This window comes from Cherax quadricarinatus, chromosome 59 (assembly GCF_038502225.1).
Source record: "Cherax quadricarinatus isolate ZL_2023a chromosome 59, ASM3850222v1, whole genome shotgun sequence".
In the NCBI taxonomy this organism is placed as follows: Eukaryota; Metazoa; Arthropoda; class Malacostraca; order Decapoda; family Parastacidae; genus Cherax; species Cherax quadricarinatus.
Window position 1 is genome coordinate 26739251 of NC_091350.1, and position 23865 is coordinate 26763115.

Consider the following 23865-nt stretch of genomic DNA (forward strand, 5'->3'; position numbering starts at 1 on the left):
TATATAGTATACTACTTACATGTGTTATATAGTATACTACATACTTTTGTTATATAGTATACTACATACATGTGTTATGTAGTATACTACATACATGTGTTATGCAGTATACTACATGCATGAATTGTATAGTATACTACATACATGTGTTATGTAGTATACTACATACATGTGTTACGTAGTATACTACATGCATGAGTTGTATAGTATACTACATGTGTTATGTAGTATACTACATACATGTGTTATGTAGTATACTACATACATGTGTTATGTAGTATACTACATACATGTGTTATGTAGTATACTACATACATGTGTTATGTAGTATACTACATACATGTGTTATGTAGTATACTACATGCATGAGTTTTATAGTATACTACATGTGTTATGTAGTATACTACATACATGTGTTATGTAGTATACTACATACATGTGTTAAGTAGTATACTACATACATGTGTTATGTAATATACTACATACATGTGTTATGTAATATACTACATACATGTGTTATGTAATATACTACATACATATGTAGTACACTACATACATATGTTATGTAGTATACTACATACATGTGCTATGTAGTATACTACATACATGTGTTATGTATTATACTACATACATGTATTATATAGTATACTACATACATGTGTTACATAGTACACTACATACATGTGTTATGTAGTATACTACATACATGTGTTATGTAGTATACTACATTCATGTGTTATATAGTATACTACATAAATGTGTTATGTAATATACTACATACGTGTGTTATGTAGTATACTTCATACATGTGTTATGCAGTATACTACATACATGTGTTATGTAGTATACTACATACATGTGTTATGTAGTATACTACATACATGTGTTATGTAGTATACTACATGTGTTATGTATACTACATACATGTGTTATGTAGTATACTACATACATGTGTTATGTAGTATACTACATACATGTGTTATGTCGTATACTACATGCGTGTGTTATGTAGTATACTACATACATGTGTTATATAGTATACTACATACATGTGTTATATAGTATACTACATACATGTGTTATGTAGTATACTACATACATGTGTTATGTAGTATGCCACATGCATGTGTTGTATAGTATACTACATACATGTTATGTAGTATACTACACACATGTGTTATGTAGTATACTACATACTTGTGTTATATAGTATACTACATACATGTGTTAAGTAGTATACTACATATATGTGTTATGTAATATACTACATACATATGTTATGTAGTATACTACATACATGTGCTATGTAGTATACTACATACATGTGTTATGTAGTATACTACATACATGTTATATAGTATAATACATACATGTGTTACATAGTATACTACATACATGTGTTATGTAGTATACTACATACATGTGTTATGTAGTATACTACATACATGTGTTATGTAGTATACTACATTCATGTGTCATATAGTATACTACATACATGTGTTATGTAGTATACTACATACGTGTGTTATGTAGTATACTACATACATGTGTTACGTAGTATACTACATACATGTGTTACGTAGTATACTACATACATGTGTTATGTAGTATACTACATACATGTGATATATAGTATACTACAAGTGTTATATTGTATACGACATACATATGTTATATAGTATACTACATGTGTTATGTAGTATACTACATACATGTGTTATGTAGTATACTACATACATGTGTTATATAGTATACTACATACTTGTGTTATATAGTATACTACATACATGTGTTAAATAGTATACTACATACTTGTGTTATATAGCATACTACATACATGTGTTGTGTAGTATACTACATACATGTGTTATATAGTATACTACATACATGTGTTATGTAGTATACTACATACATGTGTTATGTAGTATACCACATGCATGTGTTTTATAGTATACTACATGCGTTATGTAGTATACTACTTACATGTGTTATGTAGTATACTACATACATGTGTTATGTAGTATACTACATACATGTGTTATGTAGTATACTACATACATGTGTTATGTAGTATACTACATACTTGTTTTATGTAGTATACTACATACTTGTGTTATATAGTATACTACATACTTGTGTTATATAGTATACTACATACATGTATTATATGGTATACTGCATACTTGTGTCATATAGTATACTACATACATGTGTTATATAGTATACTACATACTTGTGTTATATAGTATACTACATACATGTGTTATGTAGTATACTACATACTTGTGTTATATAGTATGCTACATACTTGTGTTATGTAGTATACTACATACTTGTGTTATATAGTATAATACATACATGTGTTATGTAGTTTACTACATACATGTGTTATGTAGTATACTACATACTTGTGTCATGTAGTATACTACATACTTGTGTTATATAGTATACTTCGTACATGTGTTATATAGTATACTACATGTATTATATGGTATACTGCATACTTGTGTTATATAGTATACTACATACATGTGTTATATAGTATACTACATACTTGTGTTATATAGTATACTACATACATGTGTTATATAGTATACTACATACTTGTGTTATATAGTATACTACATACTTGTGTTATACAGTATACTACATGCATGTGTTAAATAGTATACTACATACATGTGTTACATAGTATACTACATACTTGTGTTATGTAGTATACTACATACATGTGTTATATAGTATACTACATACATGTGTTATATAGTATACTACATACATGTGTTATATAGTATACTACATGCATGTGTTATATAGTATACTACATACATATGTTACATAGTATACTACATACTTGTGTTATGTAGTATACTACATACATGTGTTATATAGTATACTACATACTTGTGTTATATAGTATACTACATACATGTGTTATATAGTATACTACATACATGTGTTATATAGTATACTACATACATGTGTTATATAGTATACTACATACTTGTGTTACATAGTATACTACATTCATGTGTTATATAGTATACTACATACTTGTGTTATATAGTATGCTACATACATGTGTTATATAGTATGCTACATACATGTGTTATATAGTATACTACATACATGTGTTATATAGTATGCTACATACTTGTGTTACATAGTATACTACATACATGTGTTATATAGTATACTACATACTTGTGGTGTATAGTATACTACATACATGTGTTAAGTTAAGAGAGTGGTGAAGCAATGTAAAAAGAGAGCAAATGAGAGAGTGGGTGAGATGTTATCAACAAATTTTGTTGAAAATAAGAAAAAGTTTTTGGAGTGAGATTAACAAGTTAAGAAAGCCTAGAGAACAAATGGATTTGTCAGTTAAAAATAGGAGAGGAGAGTTATTAAATGGAGAGTTAGAGGTATTGGGAAGATGGAAGGAATATTTTGAGGAATTGTTAAATGTTGATGAAGATAGGGAAGCTGTGATTTCGTGTATAGGGCAAGGAGGAATAACATCTTGTAGGAGTGAGGAAGAGCCAGTTGTGAGTGTGGGGGAAGTTCGTGAGGCAGTAGGTAAAATGAAAGGGGGTAAGGCAGCCGGGATTGATGGGATAAAGATAGAAATGTTAAAAGCAGGTGGGGATATAGTTTTGGAGTGGTTGGTGCAATTATTTAATAAATGTTTGGAAGAGGGTAAGGTACCTAGGGATTGGCAGAGAGCATGCATAGTTCCTTTGTATAAAGGCAAAGGGGATAAAAGAGAGTGCAAAAATTATAGGGGGATAAGTCTGTTGAGTGTACCTGGTAAAGTGTATGGTAGAGTTATAATTGAAAGAATTAAGAGTAAGACGGAGAATAGGATAGCAGGTGAACAAGGAGGCTTTAGGAAAGGTAGGGGGTGTGTGGACCAGGTGTTTACAGTGAAACATATAAGTGAACAGTATTTAGATAAGGCTAAAGAGGTCTTTGTGGCATTTATGGATTTGGAAAAGGCGTATGACAGGGTGGATAGGGGGGCAATGTGGCAGATGTTGCAAGTGTATGGTGTAGGAGGTAGGTTACTGAAAGCAGTGAAGAGTTTTTACGAGGATAGTGAGGCTCAAGTTAGAGTATGTAGGAAAGAGGGAAATTTTTTCCCAGTAAAAGTAGGCCTTAGACAAGGATGTGTGATGTCACCGTGGTTGTTTAATATATTTATAGATGGGGTTGTAAGAGAAGTAAATGCGAGGGTCATGGCAAGAGGCGTGGAGTTAAAAGATAAAGAATCACACACAAAGTGGGAGTTGTCACAGCTGCTCTTTGCTGATGACACTGTGCTCTTGGGAGATTCTGAAGAGAAGTTGCAGAGATTGGTGGATGAATTTGGTAGGGTGTGCAAAAGAAGAAAATTAAAGGTGAATACAGGAAAGAGTAAGGTTATGAGGATAACAAAAAGATTAGGGGATGAAAGATTGAATATCAGATTGGAGGGAGAGAGTATGGAGGAGGTGAACGTATTCAGATATTTGGGAGTGGACGTGTCAGCGGATGGGTCTATGAAAGATGAGGTGAATCATAGAATTGATGAGGGAAAAAGAGTGAGTGGTGCACTTGGGAGTCTGTGGAGACAAAGAACTTTGTCCTTGGAGGCAAAGAGGGGAATGTATGAGAGTATAGTTTTACCAACGCTCTTATATGGGTGTGAAGCGTGGGTGATGAATGTTGCAGCGAGGAGAAGGCTGGAGGCAGTGGAGATGTCATGTCTGAGGGCAATGTGTGGTGTGAATATAATGCAGAGAATTCGTAGTTTGGAAGTTAGGAGGAGGTGCGGGATTACCAAAACTGTTGTCCAGAGGGCTGAGGAAGGGTTGTTGAGGTGGTTCGGACATGTAGAGAGAATGGAGCGAAACAGAATGACTTCAAGAGTGTATCAGTCTGTAGTGGAAGGAAGGCGGGGTAGGGGTCGGCCTATGAAGGGTTGGAGGGAGGGGGTAAAGGAGGTTTTGTGTGCGAGGGCCTTGGACTTCCAGCAGGCATGCGTGAGCGTGTTTGATAGGAATGAATGGAGACAAATGGTTTTTAATACTTGACGTGCTGTTGGAGTGTGAGCAAAGTAACATTTATGAAGGGGTTCAGGGAAACCGGCAGGCCGGACTTGAGTCCTGGAGATGGGAAGTTCAGTGCCTGCACTCTGAAGGAGGGGTGTTAATGTTGCAGTTTAAAAACTGTAGTGTAAAGCACCCTTCTGGCAAGACAGTGATGGAGTGAATGATGGTGAAAGTTTTTCTTTTTCGGGCCACCCTGCCTTGATGGGAATCAGCCGGTGTGATAATAAAAAAAAAAAAAAAATAATGTGTTATACTGTATATTACATACATGTGTTATATAGTGTACTACGTACGTGTGTTATATAGTATACTACATACATGTGTTATATAGTATACTACGTACGTGTGTTATATAGTATACTACATACATGTGTTATATAGTATACTACGTACGTGTGTTATATAGTATACTACATACATGTGTTATATAGTATACTACATACATGTGTTATATAGTATACTACATACATGTGTTATATAGTATACTACATACATGTGTTATATAGTATACTACATACATGTGTTATATAGTATACTACATACATGTGTTATATAGTATACTACGTACGTGTGTTATATAGTATACTACATACATGTGTTATATAGTATACTACATACATGTGTTATATAGTGTACTACGTACGTGTGTTATATAGTATACTACATACATGTGTTATATAGTATACTACGTACGTGTGTTATATAGTATACTACATACATGTGTTATATAGTATACTACGTACGTGTGTTATATAGTATACTACATACATGTGTTATATAGTATACGTACGTGTGTTATATAGTATACTACATACATGTGTTATATAGTATACTACGTACGTGTGTTATATAGTATACTACATGCATGTGTTATATAGTATACTACATACATGTGTTATATAGTATACTACATACTTGTGTTATATAGTATACTACATACTTGTGTTATATAGTATACTACATGCATGTGTTATATAGTATACTACATACATGTGTTACATAGTATACTACCTGTGTTATATAGTATACTACGTACATGTGTTATATAGTATACTACATACTTGTGCTATATTCAAATACAATTTTCCCAAACATTTATTATACAATATAAACCTTACAGGAACATCAATATAAACCTTACAGGAACATCAATATAAACCTTACAGGAACATCAATACAAACCTTACAGGAACATCAATATACACCTTACAGGAACATCAATATAAACCTTACAGGAACATCAATATAAACCTTACAGGAACATCAATATAAACCTTACAGGAACATCAATACAAACCTTACAGGAACATCAATATAAACCTTACAGGAACATCAATATAAACCTTACAGGAACATCAATATAAACCTTACAGGAACATCAATATAAACCTTACAGGAACATCAATATAAACCTTACAGGAACATCAATATAAACCTTACAGGAACATCAATACAAACCTTACAGGAACATCAATATAAACCTTACAGGAACATCAATATAAACCTTACAGGAACATCAATATCAACCTTACTGGAACATCAATATAAACCTTACAGGAACATCAATATAAACCTTACAGGAACATCAATATAAACCTTACAGGAACATCAATACAAACCTTACAGGAACATCAATATAAACCTTACAGGAGCATCAATATAAACCTTACAGGAACATCAATATAAACCTTACAGGAGTATCAATATAAACCTTACAGGAACATCAATATAAACCTTACAGGAACATCAATATAAACCTGACAGGAACATCAATATAAACCTTACAGGAACATCAATATCAACCTGACAGGAACATCCATATAAACCTTACAGGAACATCAATATAAACCTTACAGGAACATCAATATAAACCTAACAGGAACATTAATATAAACCTAACAGGAACCTTAATATATACCTTACAGGAACATCAATACAAACCTTATAGGAACATCAATACAAACCATACAGGAACATCAATATAAACCTGACAGAAACATCAATATAAACCTGACAGGAACATCAATATAAACCTGACAGGAACATCAATATAAACCTGACAGGAACGTCAATATAAACCTTACAGGAATATCAATATAAACCTTTCAGGAACATCAATATAAACCTTACAGGAACATCAATATAAACCTTACAGGAACATCAATATAAACCTTTCAGGAACATCAATATCAACCTGACAGGAACATCAATATAAACCTGACAGGAACATCAATATAAACCTTACAGGAACATCAATGTAAACCTAACAGGAACATCAATATAAACCTAACAGGAACATCAATATAAACCTTACAGGAACATCAATATAAACCTTTCAGGAACATCAATATCAACCTGACAGGAACATCAATATAAACCTGACAGGAACATCAATATAAACCTTACAGGAACATCAATGTAAACCTAACAGGAACATCAATATAAACCTTACAGGAACATCAATACAAACCTTAGAGGAACATCAATATAAACCTGACAGGAACATCAATATAAACCTGACAGGAACATCAATATAAACCTTACAGGAACATCAATGTAAACCTAACAGGAACATCAATATAAACCTTACAGGAACATCAATACAAACCTTAGAGGAACATCAATATAAACCTGACAGGAACATCAATATAAACCTTACAGGAACATCAATATAAACCTAACATGAACATCAATATAAACCTTACAGGAACATCAATATAAACCTGACAGGAACATCAATATAAACCTAAGTTGAACATCAATATAAACCTAAGATGAACATCAATATAAACCTTACAGGAACATCAATATAAACCTTACAGGAACATCAATATAAATCTAACATGAACATCAATAGAAACCTTACAGGAACATCAATATAAACCTGACAGGAACATCAATATAAACCTTACAGGAACATCAATATAAACCTGACAGGAACATCAATATAAACCTTACAGGAACATCAATATAAACCTGACAGGAACATCAATACAAACCTTACAGGAACATCAATATAAACCTTACAGGAACATCAATATAAACCTGACAGGAACATCAATATAAACCTGACAGGAACATCAATATAAACCTTACAGGAACATCAATATAAACCTTACAGGAACATCAATATAAACCTAACATGAACATTAATATAAACCTTACAGGAACATCAATATAAGCCTGACAGGAACATCAAAATAAACCTTACATGAAAATCAATATAAACCTTACAGGAACATCAATATAAACCTAACATGAACATCAATATAAACCTTACAGGAACATCAATATAAACCTTACAGGAACATCAATATAAACCTTACAGGAACATCAATATAAACCTGACAGGAACATCAATATAAACCTTACAGGAACATCAATATAAACCTGACAGGAACATCAATATAAACCTGACAAGAACATCAATATAAACCTGACAGGAACATCAATATAAACCTGACAGGAACATCAATATATACCTGACAAGAACATCAATATAAACCTGACAGGAACATCAATATAAACCTGACAGGAACATCAATATTTACCTGACATGAACATCAATATAAACCTGACAGGAACATCAATATAAACCTGACAGGAACATCAATATAAACCTGACAGGAACATCAATATAAACCTGACAGGAACATCAATATAAACCTGACAGGAACATCAATATAAACCTGACAGGAACATCAATATAAACCTGACAGGAACATCAATATAAACCTGACAGGAACATCAATAAGACAAACTCTTCACATTAAGAAATATAATGTTTGTTTTGACGATAATCTTATTTGCTAAATATTTTTATATACTTTAAAAACCTCAGCGATATATTCCTTTCACTACATAAAAATCAGTAAATATTTATCGTAGTTAGGAATCATCTACTGAAAAAAAAATATATAGAGTTTAAATTATTTTTATGATAAACCGATTCAAATGTTTTATTAATTCTTGCCACATTTAGAAATAAATTAATATTAGGTGTCCAATAAATTATATAACTGATAATTTGAGAATAATTTGTGAACAAGCAGCTTAAGTATTATGTTGACATTATTCTACTTCAAGGTAATTCCTTATGGAGAGCGAGAATAACATGCTTTAATAACATCAAAGTTATCCCAGCTTAAAATATACTTCAAATAAATTATTTATCAATATTTTTCCATGATCTCATTGAGGAAATTTTCAGGAATCAAATGTTTGTAAATAAGATAATCTTATTCCATTACTCCACGTGGCAGTTTCTCCATCGTTAACTTACTTTCTCTCGTTCCTTTATTCATAATTTCCTTTCAGCTGTAAACTTAAGTCAACTTGTATGATGACGTGTTTCTTCACACTCAACGACGTCTTCGTAAACACTCAAATAAAAAAAAATTGATAGTATATTAGAATTTCAGTGAATCATTAGCGTGTAACTTAGTTTCCGGCAGGAAATCTCAGAATGTTGATACACTAGTGAGTGATTATGTGAGTTAGGTGAATTAGTTAATATAATCTTTTAGTTTAGACCTTATTATTAACTTAACGCTGGAGTTTGATTTTTGATTTGGATCCGCTGATAAAGTATTCTCTAACCTGAAAAATATATATCCCTCTACCAGCTGTCTATATAAATATATATCCCTCTACCACCTGTCTACATAAATATACATCTCTCTACCACCTGTCTGTATATATATATATATATATATATATATATATATATATATATATATATATATATATATATATATATATCTACCACCTGACTAAACATATATCCCTTTACTGCCTAACTATATAAACATACATCCCTCTACCACCTAACTATATATATATATATATATGTATATATATATCTGTATATATATATGGATATATATATATGTATATATATATGTATATATATATGTATATATATATATATATATATGTATATATATATATATATATATATATATATATATATATATATATATATATGTATATATATGTATATATATATATATATATATATATATATATATATATATATATATATATCACTCTGACACCCGACTATATAAATATATATCCTCTAGCACCTGTCTATATGAATATATCCCTCTACCACCTGACTATATAAACATATATCCCTCTACCACCTGACTATATAAACATATATCCCTCTACCACCTGACTATATAAACATATATCCCTCTACCACCTGACTATATAAACATATATCCCTCTACCACCTGACTATATAAACATATATCCCTCTACCACCTGACTATATAAACATATATCCCTCTACCACCTGACTATATAAACATATATCCCTTTACCTTCTGACTATATGAAGATACGCAGATTCTGTTGGGTAAAAACGAATGTGCAACACTTAACAGATTTATTAGGGAAACGTTTCGCCCATAAGTGTTTATTGGCATTAATAATAATTCCCTCAAACTGGTTGAGAAAGACACGTGAGCCAACACTAGGACATATTAGAGAACGTTAGTGTCCTGGGACCGTGATCAAGGTCCTCACTACCGCATCTTAGATAAAAACTCCTTCGTGATTGTCAGCTTCGTCAAATCCCTCTGAGTTTTGCATGACTGTGTTAGGTACTGCTATCATAGCTGCCTCGAAACAATGCTTCCTCTGTTAGGTATCCTCATTTACTGACAGACAAGCTTCAACCCAGTCCATGAGAGGGTCGTGTGTGCTGCAGTGCATCACAATGTGTTGCTGTGACTCTCACGGACTTCACTGGAAATAAGTTATTTTGTTTGACTTTTTTTTGGTTATTGTAGGTAATTTATACATATGTTACTTATGTATGATAATTTGTGTAATTGTATTTGTGTGTTCCTGTTCGTAAATAAACATACACACTTACATACGACTGCACTAGTAGTTACATTAGCTAAACGCCGCCTACATCCTACCCTTATATTGCTAGGAATTCTGTCAGCACCAGGAGTCTCGATTGGTCTGCTGAGCTTCCTTTAGGATCATGTCTCAAAAAGTGGTGAACCTCGATGCTACAAAGAAGCTGTCATTAATTATTGTTCTACCAATGCTAGCTACGTTATTGATGTTTTGGAAAACGTATCTGGTGGCTTCTCTCTCAAGTGTAGTAGTGGCACTGATGCCAGGACATATTAGATAAATTATGGCAGGAAATGTAAGCAGCTGAAGACTTGTGTAATGTAGTCAACCCTTATTCAACACTAAAGTATTTTGTTTAACGAAGGATTCCAATATTACAAGGTCAAGCCTCCATTTACTAATTTTATTAAACAAAGTGATATATTGATTTTCATTTCATAACTGGAAAATGCTTCTTCTGATCGGCTTCAAACTTTCAAAGTTGGTGTGCTTTAATTAGCGAAAATTTAGTATCGGCATTTCGCCGTGTTGGCGCTGATCTACGAATAATAAAAAATTGTGAGAGTGGTTTCCACTGTGATAACTTTTAAACACCTCCACTGATCGGCTTCAAACCTTCACTGCTGATGTATGTTACTTAGAAAAAGCGAATTATCGCCGTTCCTGACATAAACATGAATACAATGGTACAGTATATCAAAGATTATGTATCTTCTCTGAAACCAGATGTGAGCCAAGTCTGCAGTAAGAATTTCCTCTCTGGATGGCCACTCTGAATGCTGAAACAAAAGTGGCCGCCCTTGGGTCCGTAGTGGTGGTCCGTAGTGGTGGTCCATAGTGGTCCATAGTGGTGGTCCGTAGTGGTGGTCCGTAGTGGTGGTCCGTAGTGGTGGTCCGTAGTGGTGGTCCGTAGTGGTGGTCCGTAGTGGTGGTCCGTAGTAACGTCGATAGGCTTTAAACCCCATTAACTATTAATGATGTTGTTCCTTCATCAGTCTCTTTACTAATTTGAAAAAATCATAAGAGTTTCAGTTCTTATTTGAGATTGTTCATGAACTCTTAGTCCAGGACACACAGATACACGCGCACTGCATCATTCTGCTGTTTTGCTTTTGCTCTGTTATTATATACACATTTTTAATATTAAACTAGGTTGAGTTCCCTGGCCCTTATAATGGTGACCATCTATTAACACTGACTCATTTAATGGTGGTGAACTACGGGTGCGTTATGTTTTGAAATTTCCAGTGTACTTCACAGGCGAGAAGCTGGCCTAGTGAGATGCCCAGGATTTCTTTCTTGTAAATCATAGCAAAAGAAAAACACACTTGGTTCTTTTAACACTTTACGTCACTGTTTGTGTAACAAAAATCAGTGTTCGTTCACCTTTATTATCATATAGATTAATTATGCTGACTATTGTCAGATCCAACACCACCAACAATTAGTGACGTCACTCCAACAACGTCCAATGAGAAGCCTTCACCGCCACCACTCCTCATTGAAACCGACCAATCAGAAGCCTTGCCACCAGAAACATCTTCCTATTCGTCTACTGAAGATGACAACGAATATTCACTTCCACCTTCAACAACACCTAACAAGAAAGAAAAAACAGCAAAAAAATCATCATCTCACGAATCTCGACATGATAACGATGAAGATAATAAAAAATATACTTCATGGACTGGAATCAACTTCTACACTACAGAAAAATATCACCAAGACATGCTGCTTCCTGAACTTTATTCTCACCTCATCGAAAAGAAAGTCAAGTTTACCATCGATTCTTCCTGCTCAGCTGGAACTCTTCGTACAATTGAACTTTCTACTATTCTAAAGGCCGTTGTAGACCAACTAGAAGATTCCAGCCAAAAACACTTGCTGACACGTATAAATTTGCTCCCTTTACAACGTTTTGAACGTCTTGAAAACGGAACTGAATCGTAAAACAACGCCATGACTCCAGGTAAATACCAAACCTCTATGAACTGACCAATCAACGATGAGCTCCTTCCTTGTCGCCTGCAGCCGCCTGTCATCATTCAAGTTGCAATAATCATCCATCCAGCAAGATGCAGCCAGCACCTGCTGAGTTCCTGTTGCCTTCTACATCGTCTTTGTCAGTGTTTCTGAAATACATCTCCATCTACGCCTCCAGTACTTCGGTACCACATGTCCTAAAGTGGTCGGGCCACTTGCCTTAATTCCTCCTCTTCCCCTCCTTCCCATCCTTTTCCAGTTATTTCCATCCTTCCTCATCCTTCTTCCTTCCCATCTTACGACAGCTCTCGTCGTCTTCGATTCGAATTTATCTTGACTCTCGCAATCTTCAAGAATCGTCTTGTTATTATTTTTATTTTGTTTTATCAAGGTATATTTTCTTATAATTTTTTCCTCTCCCGTCTATCAAATAGAAAATTGCCAGTGATAAGCGCACTAATTGCAGTAACGTCCTTTACTGGTAAACAATTTTAGCCACGATGAGAGAGAATTTGTGTCGATAATGAACTTCAGTGCAATTAGTGTTTTTACCACGTCTATATCGAGGATATTTCAAGCTACTAATGTCTCGTATTATATATATATATATATATATATATATATATATATATATATATATATATATATATATATATATATATATATATATATAAACAGAAGGGTGGGCGAGAGGCTTGAACCGCGGCTCTTAAATTGAAAGTTGTTTATTACAAGTTAATTCGAATTCCTCACTTGCCACAGACGTGCCGTTACTACAGTTGAAAAATGGCTACATATCTCCACCATCGTACTTTCCACCTCCAGGACTCAAGTCCGGCTAACCGATTGTTCTGAATTCCTTCACAAATGTTTTTAAGCTCACACTCCAACAGCTTATTAAATCATAAAACCATTTACCTCCACTCTCTCCAATCTAACACGCTCATACACTTTTGCTGGAAATCCAAGGCCCTCACCATAATACCTCTTTTTACTCCCTATCTCCAGCTATTCCTAAAACGACCCCTACCCAGCCTTCCTTCCACAGCCGAATTATACGCCCTCCAAGTCTATAGTACTAGTGAGTAGAAAACAAACATAAACAGGGAGGCACCATGACACCCCCCCCCTATTCCCTTCAACCGGCCATTTAACCTGCAGGCAACACACTACACTATTACTCTCCCATAACTTAAACAGGGCTTTAAAGATATACATGAGAGCACCAAAACCAATAAAATAACCCAAAATTACCATCCCTTCTCACACAACAAACGAGACATTTTATCACAAGTCGTTCCAGCCGCTGCGCTTCCAGTACTCACTAAAACACACACCTCTCCTGTTCCTGTCCTGTTCTGGTACGCTTCGGGATTAATACGCATCTGGTTTCAGAATAAATCCCGTAAACTGACATATATGGAGCGTTTTATATACACTTTCGTACAATGCCCTGCGTAATACCCGCCACGGCGGGACACGGCCCGTGTTAATAAAAAATAATTATGTTACGTCTGTTTATTCTTCCGATTTTTTTTTATTTTACAGATTTAAGAGTTCTTATATTTTACTACTATAAGAGACGTTGTCAATATTATTTTATTTGAAAACCAGTTGACCTGGAATCTCTTGATAGTGGTGATGAGAACTTGCCACTGAAGGAACTTGTGTCACTTGATAGTGGTGATGAGAACTTGCCACTGAAGGAACTTGTGTCACTTGATAGTGGTGATGAGAACTTGCCACTGAAGGAACTTGTGTCACTTGATAGTGGTGATGAGAACTTGCCACTGAAGGCACTTGTGTCAAGTGAGGATGAGGAAGACGCTAGACCAGACAATAAAGCAAAGTAGTCAGGAGAGGAATTAGAATCAAGGAATACCCTGATGAAGACCTTCATGATGAACTTACTCTTCAAACTAAGACACTCTTAATTGTTTGTCTGCATGTACATACCAGTGAAGGCTTTCACCTTGACGTCTCTGTCTCTGCAAGGTCTGAAGCGCAGACCTTGCAGATGTATAAAGGAGGATGACAAAGTTGATCCCATGTATCAGAAATATTCCCTATGAGGATAGACTGAGGCCCTGAATCTGCACTCTCTAGAAAGGCGTAGAATTAGGGGGTAATATGATCGAGGTTTATAAATGGAAAACAGGAATTAATAAAGGGAATGTAAATAGCGTGCTGAAAATATCTAGCCAAGACAGGACTCGCAGCAATGGTTTTGAGTTGGAAAAATTCAGTTTCAGGAAGGATATAGGAAAGCACTGGTTTGGTAACAGAGTTGTGAATGAGTGGAAAAAACTCCCGAGTACCGTCATTGTGGCATGCAAAGAGTACGTAACCTTTATTCGGCGCATGTACACACCCTCATTTACAGGCTATCTCCCCCAACCAGCGAACCAGGTTGCTAAGAGTTGATGATGGGGCCCCGTCGTTCAACTAGTGACCAGGTTCTAGCCAATAAGAAGATGGTTTTGGCAATCGCAGAGGTTATGTGGGTACTGCTCTCCTGTCTGCCCTTGTCATTCCCATTCTAGAGCTGGTTGAAGCACGGTCTGCTATCTTGTGGCTTCTATTTCTGCTTTGCTTACCGTGGAGTGCACTATACTTATCACTGTACATAGTGTACATATTGCTGTAATAAATTGGTGAAGGATAATATAAGTCTAAACTTTTTCTACTGTGTTTATTTGCTCCCATTACACCCGGAGTAACAGGCCATTTGGAATCCTGGGTTGTAATATGGGGGCCTGTCCGGGATTTGAGCTGGACTTAGAGAAACGGTTGAGCTTAGGGTGAAGCTCGTAGCAGGAACATTGTGCAGCTTGCTGTCTGGCATTGCTTTACAAATTTTGCGTGTCAGTTGTTATTAGCCTGTTCGGTGTGGAGAATTTTGCAGTCAGCTTTGCTTGTATGCGTATTCTGTAATCGTACTGTGCATAGCTAAGCGTGTTCTGCAAATTAACGTGCTACGTTGGGGTATTCTGCAATCGTACTGTGCATAGCTAAGCGTGTTCTGCAAATTAACGTGTTACGTTGGGGTATTCTGCAATCGTACTGTGCATAGCGAATAACTTATGCCACCTAGACGAGTCAGACGTCTGGTGTCGGCATATACTTTGCATAACCTCCCTAAATTGTCCCTACAGCGTTGTTGGCAAATTGCTCGTTCCATTGGCATTACATACAAACGCACTCTCACAGCTGCGCAACTGCGTTCACTGATTGCTGACAAACTTATAGAAGAAGAGATGGCACATCAGACTCCTCCCTCTACGGGAGCTATGGCAAAAACTACTATGTTCTCGCAGGAGGAAGATGATACACCTATGGAGCAAAATGGTCAGTATAGTGCAGCTGGGTTGTCTCAAAGTGAATCAGCGTCGTTGGCACTTGAGCTGGCAAAAATCAATCTTGAGCAAACTAGGGAACAGAGAGCTTTTGCAAGGGAAGAATTTGATAGGGAAAGAGAAAGGAGGCAGTTTTCGCATTCTGTAAATAATTTTAGTTTACAGAAAGCAGTACAGTTTGTTCCCCGCTTCAATGAGGCCGAACCAGAGCAATTTTTCGAAAGCTTCGAAAATCAGGCTCGAGCCTTGAGGTGGCCGGAACAGCATTGGGCATCGTTGGTTCATACAGCATTATCGGGTAAGGCACAGGAATTTACGTCAGTATTAAAGGACGCTGAATTCTCTGATTATCAAGTAGTGAAGACCACAGTGTTGGGAGCATATACATGTATCCCAGCCAAATATAGAAAAGCATTTAAATTAAGCAGGCGGCAGCTTGGTCAATCCCTAGTCGACTTTGTGAGACAGCAAACCAAAGCTTTTACCAGCTGGTATAAAGCAAGTGGTGTCTCTACCTTTGAGGATCTGGTGCAGCTTATTCTGATTGATAACCTGCTGGAGTCTGTGGGACCAGAGGTTCGAGTCTTTCTGCAGGATCGTGACTTAACCACTGCATTGGAGGCAGCCAGGTTGGCTGATACCTTCGAAACTAACCGCTCCTTGTCCGAGCGGTCCCGTCTCTCTTTTCAACAGCCTGGCATCAGCAGAGATCGTCAACCTTGGAGAATGAAGTGCCAGCCGGAGGGAGAACGTCTACGTCAGCCAACCAAGTCACCTGGTGAGCCACGCTTCTCAACATATGGTCCACCTGCGGAGAGGCAAACTACTCATGGTGCATCTCGACAACAGTATCCAGAGAGACACCAGCCAGAACGACACCATTTGCAACGTCAACAGGGAGTAAAGGGCAAGCCTGTCTTCTGCTTCAGGTGCAATAAAGTAGGTCACATCAGTTCCAACTGCCCCCATAAACCCCAACCCATTGGGAAAATCTCTAATATCCCTAGTAACATGTCCCCTAGAGAAGTAGAAAAAGGTATGGCCCCTCATTATTGCAAAAGTCTTATTTCCCTTCAGGAAAACTCAGAAACAACTAAGGTAAAGACCTTTAGAGATACTGGAGCATATTGCTCACTTGTAAGAGAGGGAATATTACCCCTTTCAGAGAATACTTCTTTGAATTCCTCTGTTTTATTGGAAGCATTTGGAGGAGCTATATATTCTGTTCCTTTGCATAAAATTTAAGTACAGTGCAAATATTACACTGGGTACTTGACTGTAGGTGTCTCAAAAGGATTCCCCATGAAAGATGCAGTGTTATTACTGGGTAATAACATTACTACTGTTAGTTCGTGTCCTGAACCTATAATGATTAATTCTTCTCCGGTGTTGGCCATAACTCGGGCAACATCCCAAGGGTTGTCTGGAGAGAACGTTGACCTATCCTTGGACGACTCCGATCTCGGAATAGCCACGTTGTTTTACGAGGCACACCGGCCGGAGCCTCGTAAATCAAGTGAACAGACCCCGATCAAGCCTTCCTATTCCCAGGTTGCAGGATTGCCAGATGTCTCTGTTTCCATGCCCGAGGGACTGTCCTTCCGGGAGGAACAACGAAAGGACCCTTCTTTAAAATTCGCTTTTGAGGCAGCCATGGGTAAATCCTCTTTGGGTCATCCGGTCAAGTATGAAGTTAAAAACGATTATTTGATCTGCACTGAGACTGGTAAGGAGATAGAGGGCCGGCAATTGTTTAACAGGTTAGTGGTTCCAACAAAGTATAGACCTCAAATATTAAATATAGCTCATAATACGTCATTAGGAGGTCACTTAGGAATTACAAAAACCTTGTATAGAATCACAAAAGAATTTTATTGGCCAAAATTAAAGAAAGATGTGAAGAATCATATTAGGTGTTGCCGAGAATGTCAGCAAGTTGGAAAACCTGGACATTCCATTAAACCTGCACCTCTCCAACCTATACCTGCTGATGGAGAACCTTTTGCAGATTTAATTATAGATTGTGTAGGTCCACTACCTAGGTCAAAATCTGGAAATCAGTGTTTATTTACGATTATGGATAAAGTAACCAGATACCCTGAAGCAATTCCAATGCATAGTATTAATACTAAAGCTATTCTCAAAGCTTTAACAAAATTCATTTCTTGTTTTGGCATTCCTAAAACTATTCAAAGTGATCAAGGTACTAACTTCACTGCCAAAGCATTTAGGGAAGTATTAACTAGGTTAGGGATAATCCACAACTTATCCACTGCCTATCATCCTCAGTCCCAAGGCGCCTTGGAAAGATTCCATCAGACATTAAAAACAATGATGAGAAGTTTTTGCGTGCACTTCCCTACAGACTGGGATGAATCACTACCTTTGTTGCTGTTCTCAGTACGAGAAACGGTGCAAGAGTCTACAGGGTATAGTCCTTTTGAGCTGATCTTTGGGCACAATGTACGAGGTCCTCTTCGGGTGCTCAAAGAAGGATGGATGGGAGAAGACGTTAGTTCAACACTCTACAATCCGTCTTCAAGGTTGCAGGTGGCACGTCAGTTAGCCAAGGCTAACCTAAAGACAGCTCAAAGCAAGATGAAACAGAGGTATGACAGAAGTGCACAATTCCGCTCCTTCCATCCAGGAGACAAGGTGTTGGTGCAGGAACCTATACCTGGCCACACCTTGAAAGTTAGATTTACGGGACCTATGCAGATTGTAAGTAGATTATCTGATGTAAATTATGTGGTAGCTCCCATTGATAAGACCTCAAAATCTAAAACTTACCACATTAATCAGTTAAAGTACTTCCATACACCAGATAGTCCCAGTAATGACTCTGTCCTCTACCTCTGAGGACGACTCTGACTCTTTGCACTCTATCTCTGAAATTAATATTAAACTTTCAAATTCTGTCCTCCTCAAGGATCCTAGCCCTTTAATGGAGAGATTATCTGAAACGCAAGCAACAAATTTAACTGAGCTTCTACAGTCATATCCTAATATTTTTTCGGATGTGCCGAAAAAATGTACGTTAGGTTACCATGATGTAGATGTGGGAAACTCTAAACCAATTAAACTCTCCCCCTTCAGAGCTAATCCTGAAAAGCAAAGGCTACTTCAGCAGGAAGTAGAATTTTTGTTAAAGCATGGTTTAGTGGAGGAGTCGTGTAGTCCATGGGCTTCACCGTGCATCCTTGTGAAGAAGGCTGATGGAGGGTTTCGTATGTGTACAGACTACCGTAAGGTGAACGAGGTCACAATTACAGATGCTTACCCTCTTCCTCGTCTGGATGACGTAATTGACTTTGTGGGTAAGGCGACTTTTGTGTCCAAATTAGATCTCCTTAAAGGCTACTATCAGGTACCTTTGACAGATAAGGCGAAGGAAATCTCTGCCTTCGTAATTCCAGGAGGACATTATCAATACACAGTTACACCCTTCGGAATGAAAAATTCCCCCTCTTCATTCCAGAAACTTATCCATCAGGCTATTAAAGGACTTGAAGGCACGGCAGCGTACCTAGATGATATTGTTGTGGTGTCTGATACTTGGGATCAACACCTACTTAGACTTAAGGCTCTGTTTGAGACCTTTAAGAGTTCCCATTTAACAGTTAATTTATCTAAATCTTCCTTTGGCCAGGCCACTGTCACTTTTCTAGGCCATGAAGTAGGTAGTGGTAAAGTTGCACCTAAACTTGCTAAAGTTCTTTCTATTAAAGATTATCCAGTTCCTCATGATAGGAATTTCTCAGATATTGTAGCCCCTCTTACCTCTCTTACCAGTCAAAAAGTTCCCTTTAATTGGACCTCAGACTGTAACACTGCTTTTAATAAAGCAAAAAGACTATTGTGCACTGCACCCATTCTCTTGTCTCCAGACTTCTCCAAACCTTTTTCATTACAGGTTGATGCTTGTGAGTCTGGGGTTGGGGCAGTACTATTACAAATCGGGAACAACGAGTTGCAGCCTGTAGCATACTTTTCAGCCAAGTTCCAGCCACATCAGAGGGCTTACTCTACCATTGAAAAAGAAGCCCTCGCGCTGGTACTGGCTTTGGAGCATTTCGATGTTTATGTGGGCCAGACATCGCAGGTGGTCACAGTCTACAGTGATCACAATCCTCTAGTATATCTCCAAGCCATGAAGAACCACAACACAAGGCTTATGCACTGGACGCTAAGGCTGCAACCCTATAATCTGTCCATTAAATATATTGCCGGCAAAGAAAATATGTTGGCAGACTCTTTATCTAGAGTATAATATTTTATTTAGGTTAGGATGTTATTTGTGGTAACCCCTTTTCATGCTCTTTTTTTTTTATCCCCTGGTGTGGGTTTTTTTTTTTAGTGAGGGGATGCGGGCTACCGTCCGCCTGTATCTTGGACCTATGCTAGCCTGTCTGACTGCTGTCTCACTCTAAGTTTAGGGTTTGGCTTTTGGTCACGAGAAAAGCTGAGCTCTATCTAAGAGTTGGATGGTGGAGAGGAAAGGCGGTCCCATTATTTTGTGCCATGGCGGCACGGTTACCACTGGGAGGTGGCAGCCTAATCCTGAGCCTTCTCGGGGTGGGGGTGTGGCATGCAAAGAGTACGTAACCTTTATTCGGCGCATGTACACACCCTCATTTACAGGCTATCTCCCCCAACCAGCGAACCAGGTTGCTAAGAGTTGATGATGGGGCCCCGTCGTTCAACTAGTGACCAGGTTCTAGCCAATAAGAAGATGGTTTTGGCAATCGCAGAGGTTATGTGGGTACCACTCTCCTGTCTGCCCTTGTCATTCCCATTCTAGAGCTGGTTGAAGCACGGTCTGCTATCTTGTGGCTTCTATTTCTGCTTTGCTTACCGTGGAGTGCACTATACTTATCACTGTACATAGTGTACATATTGCTGTTATAAATTGGTGAAGGATAATATAAGTCTAAACTTTTTCTACTGTGTTTATTTGCTCCCATTACACCCGGGGTAACAGGCCATTTGGAATCCTGGGTTGTAATAGTCATAGAAGCGAAGATGTTGTGCAGTTTTAAAAATAGATAAATACATGAGTGGGTATGGGTGGGTGTGAGTTGGAACTGACTAACTTGTGCTACTAGGTCAGATGCCGTGCTCCTTAAGTGAATGTGACCTGCTCTGACTAGGTTGAGTCATTGGCTTAAGCCGGTGAGAGACTTGGACTTGCCTTGGGTTGGCCAGTAGGCCTGCTGCAGTGTTCCTTCTTTCCTATGTTTATATATTCTTAAAAGTTTAGATGCTGCAACATGAGAACAACTCCATAACCCTTCAGCAAGTATACTTCCACCCGTGGTATTGTTTGTTTGCAATCGTGTCATTACGATTTCGTGAGTCATACTTCCAGTGTTGACAGCGATGATCGTGATTTGTCAAGCAGTACCAACTTGCACAGTGTGAATGTGTAATCCAATACTAAGTCATTGGCCAGTGAGTGGCAAGAAGGTTGCATGCAAGATGTAGTCACATCCTCTTTTGCCTGTGTCACAAGCAAAGTAAATCTATGCATCAAGAAGGGAAGAAATTGCTTTATGAACTTTCATTCTATGAAACAGTCATCTAGAATGACTGTTCTTCCTCAGCAAATTCATGAAAATGGGAATTGCAAGTTTTATCCTTTGGCAATGTCTAAATGTTGATCTTCCTTTCATTTTTATAGTTATTGTAAAATTTAGAAATATTTAGAAATAAGTTCCATTTATGTTTTTTTTATTTTGTTAATTTGCCTAATAAATTAGAAAAAATACTTGGTGTTTAACATTGCAACATTTGCAAGCCTTACCGGGCTGGCCCATAAATTTATTGGCGTCTAATTTTGGTAATCGAACAAACAAACATTTTTAGAAAGCCATTTACATGGGCTCATTTTGCTTACAGTGAGATAAGCTTACTCTATTGACTCATAGTAAACACATTCGAATTCTTCATTTTCTCGGACGTACCCGGTAAAGGGATTATTAAATTCTCTTCCTACTATTTCTTTTTTCAGAATTTGATATCTTGACACAACACTGTTATCACTTTAGTTTCTTATCTATGGGAACCACGATATGTGGTGTTATCTCTGTTATTAGTTCTTTTAATTTCTCACTTTTGTTTGATATTCTCTCTACGTTTTCCTGCCATGTTTAGTACTTTGCAAGCTTTGTATTCCTTGCAGCTAAGTAATGAGCTGAGAGAAGACAGCCTGGGGTTGGTTAGTGATGTTAGGTTGAGCGAGGTGGTTGACCTGAAGATTAGCTTCCTTAGTGTTGGGTATTAGGTCCTTGCTCTCGCTCTTCCCTTTTAACACCCTTCGTATGTTTCAGATTCATGTTTTTGTCGATCTTTTACTCGGCCCCTCAACTGTTCCCTCTCCTTTTCCGTTCTGTTGTATCTGGGTATAAATGGTAGTGTCGTGATGCCTCTAACAAGGGTCTCTTTGACTGAGTGTCGCTTGTCTAAGGAGTATTTTCCGAACCTCTGAAAATTTGCTGATTTTCCCTCTCCCTCTCAGTTTCCTGCACGCTTAATGATTCTCCGTATACAGTTTTCTTTTTCTTACATCTTGTCCATCTTTTTCCTAGTATCGTCTTCGTAAAACTTTTCTTTCTCATTTTTCTCTCAGCCCGGAATGATTTATCTGTTAGCCCAAGTTCTATCATTTTCTCTCTCATCATTTCCTTTACCGATTGTACCCGGAAAACTTCTTGAAAAAAATCTGTCCGGTTTTCTCTATCTGTTCTGTCCTTCCCTTCATTGGTAATCCCTCGTTTTTTGTCTTCTGTTGTCATCATGTTTAGTTTGTTTAGCTTCTCATCATTGCTCATCTTCCATTGCTCTATCACTAACCTCGTTGCATTCCTTTGCACCTTCCCCATTTTCCTAACGATCTCTCTCAGGTGTGGATTTCATGTTACTGAATCAGTCTCCAGTTATACCTGATATATATTTAAAATGTTATGACTGATTCTTTGTTGATATTCCTGAAGGCTACTCTTAGATTTCCGAGCGAACATTAACTACAAATTTTATTTGGCTAAGGTGTGCCTCCGAAAATATATCTGGCACTATGCTCACTCCTTGCTGTTTTTCTTGAGTGAAACCTGCAGTCTTTGGCACCCTAGCCTTAACTTAGTTTCCGGTCTACTTGCTCCTTCCTAAATCTTCATAATTATCTATTTGCAGGGTTTGGATTCAACAAAGCACATATCCAAACAATCTTGTAATTTGTCCAAATCAGTCAACAAACATTCCCTGCCCTCATGTATTTTTATTCTCCTCAGTCATACATCAGAAGGAAACAGGGATACATCTGGCCCACTGTGGCTTGCAAAGAGTTTGTAACCTTTATTCGGCTCATGTACACACCTTCATTGAAATGCTACCTCCCCAACCAGCGAACCAGGTACTAAGGGTCGAATGCTGGGGCTCCATCGTCCGATCAGTACCCAGGTTCAGCCAATGAGAAGGTGGGTCTGGCAGTTGTGGAGGTGTCGTGGTCACCACTCACCTCTCCACCCCTGTCATTTCCATTCTAGAGCTGGTTGAGC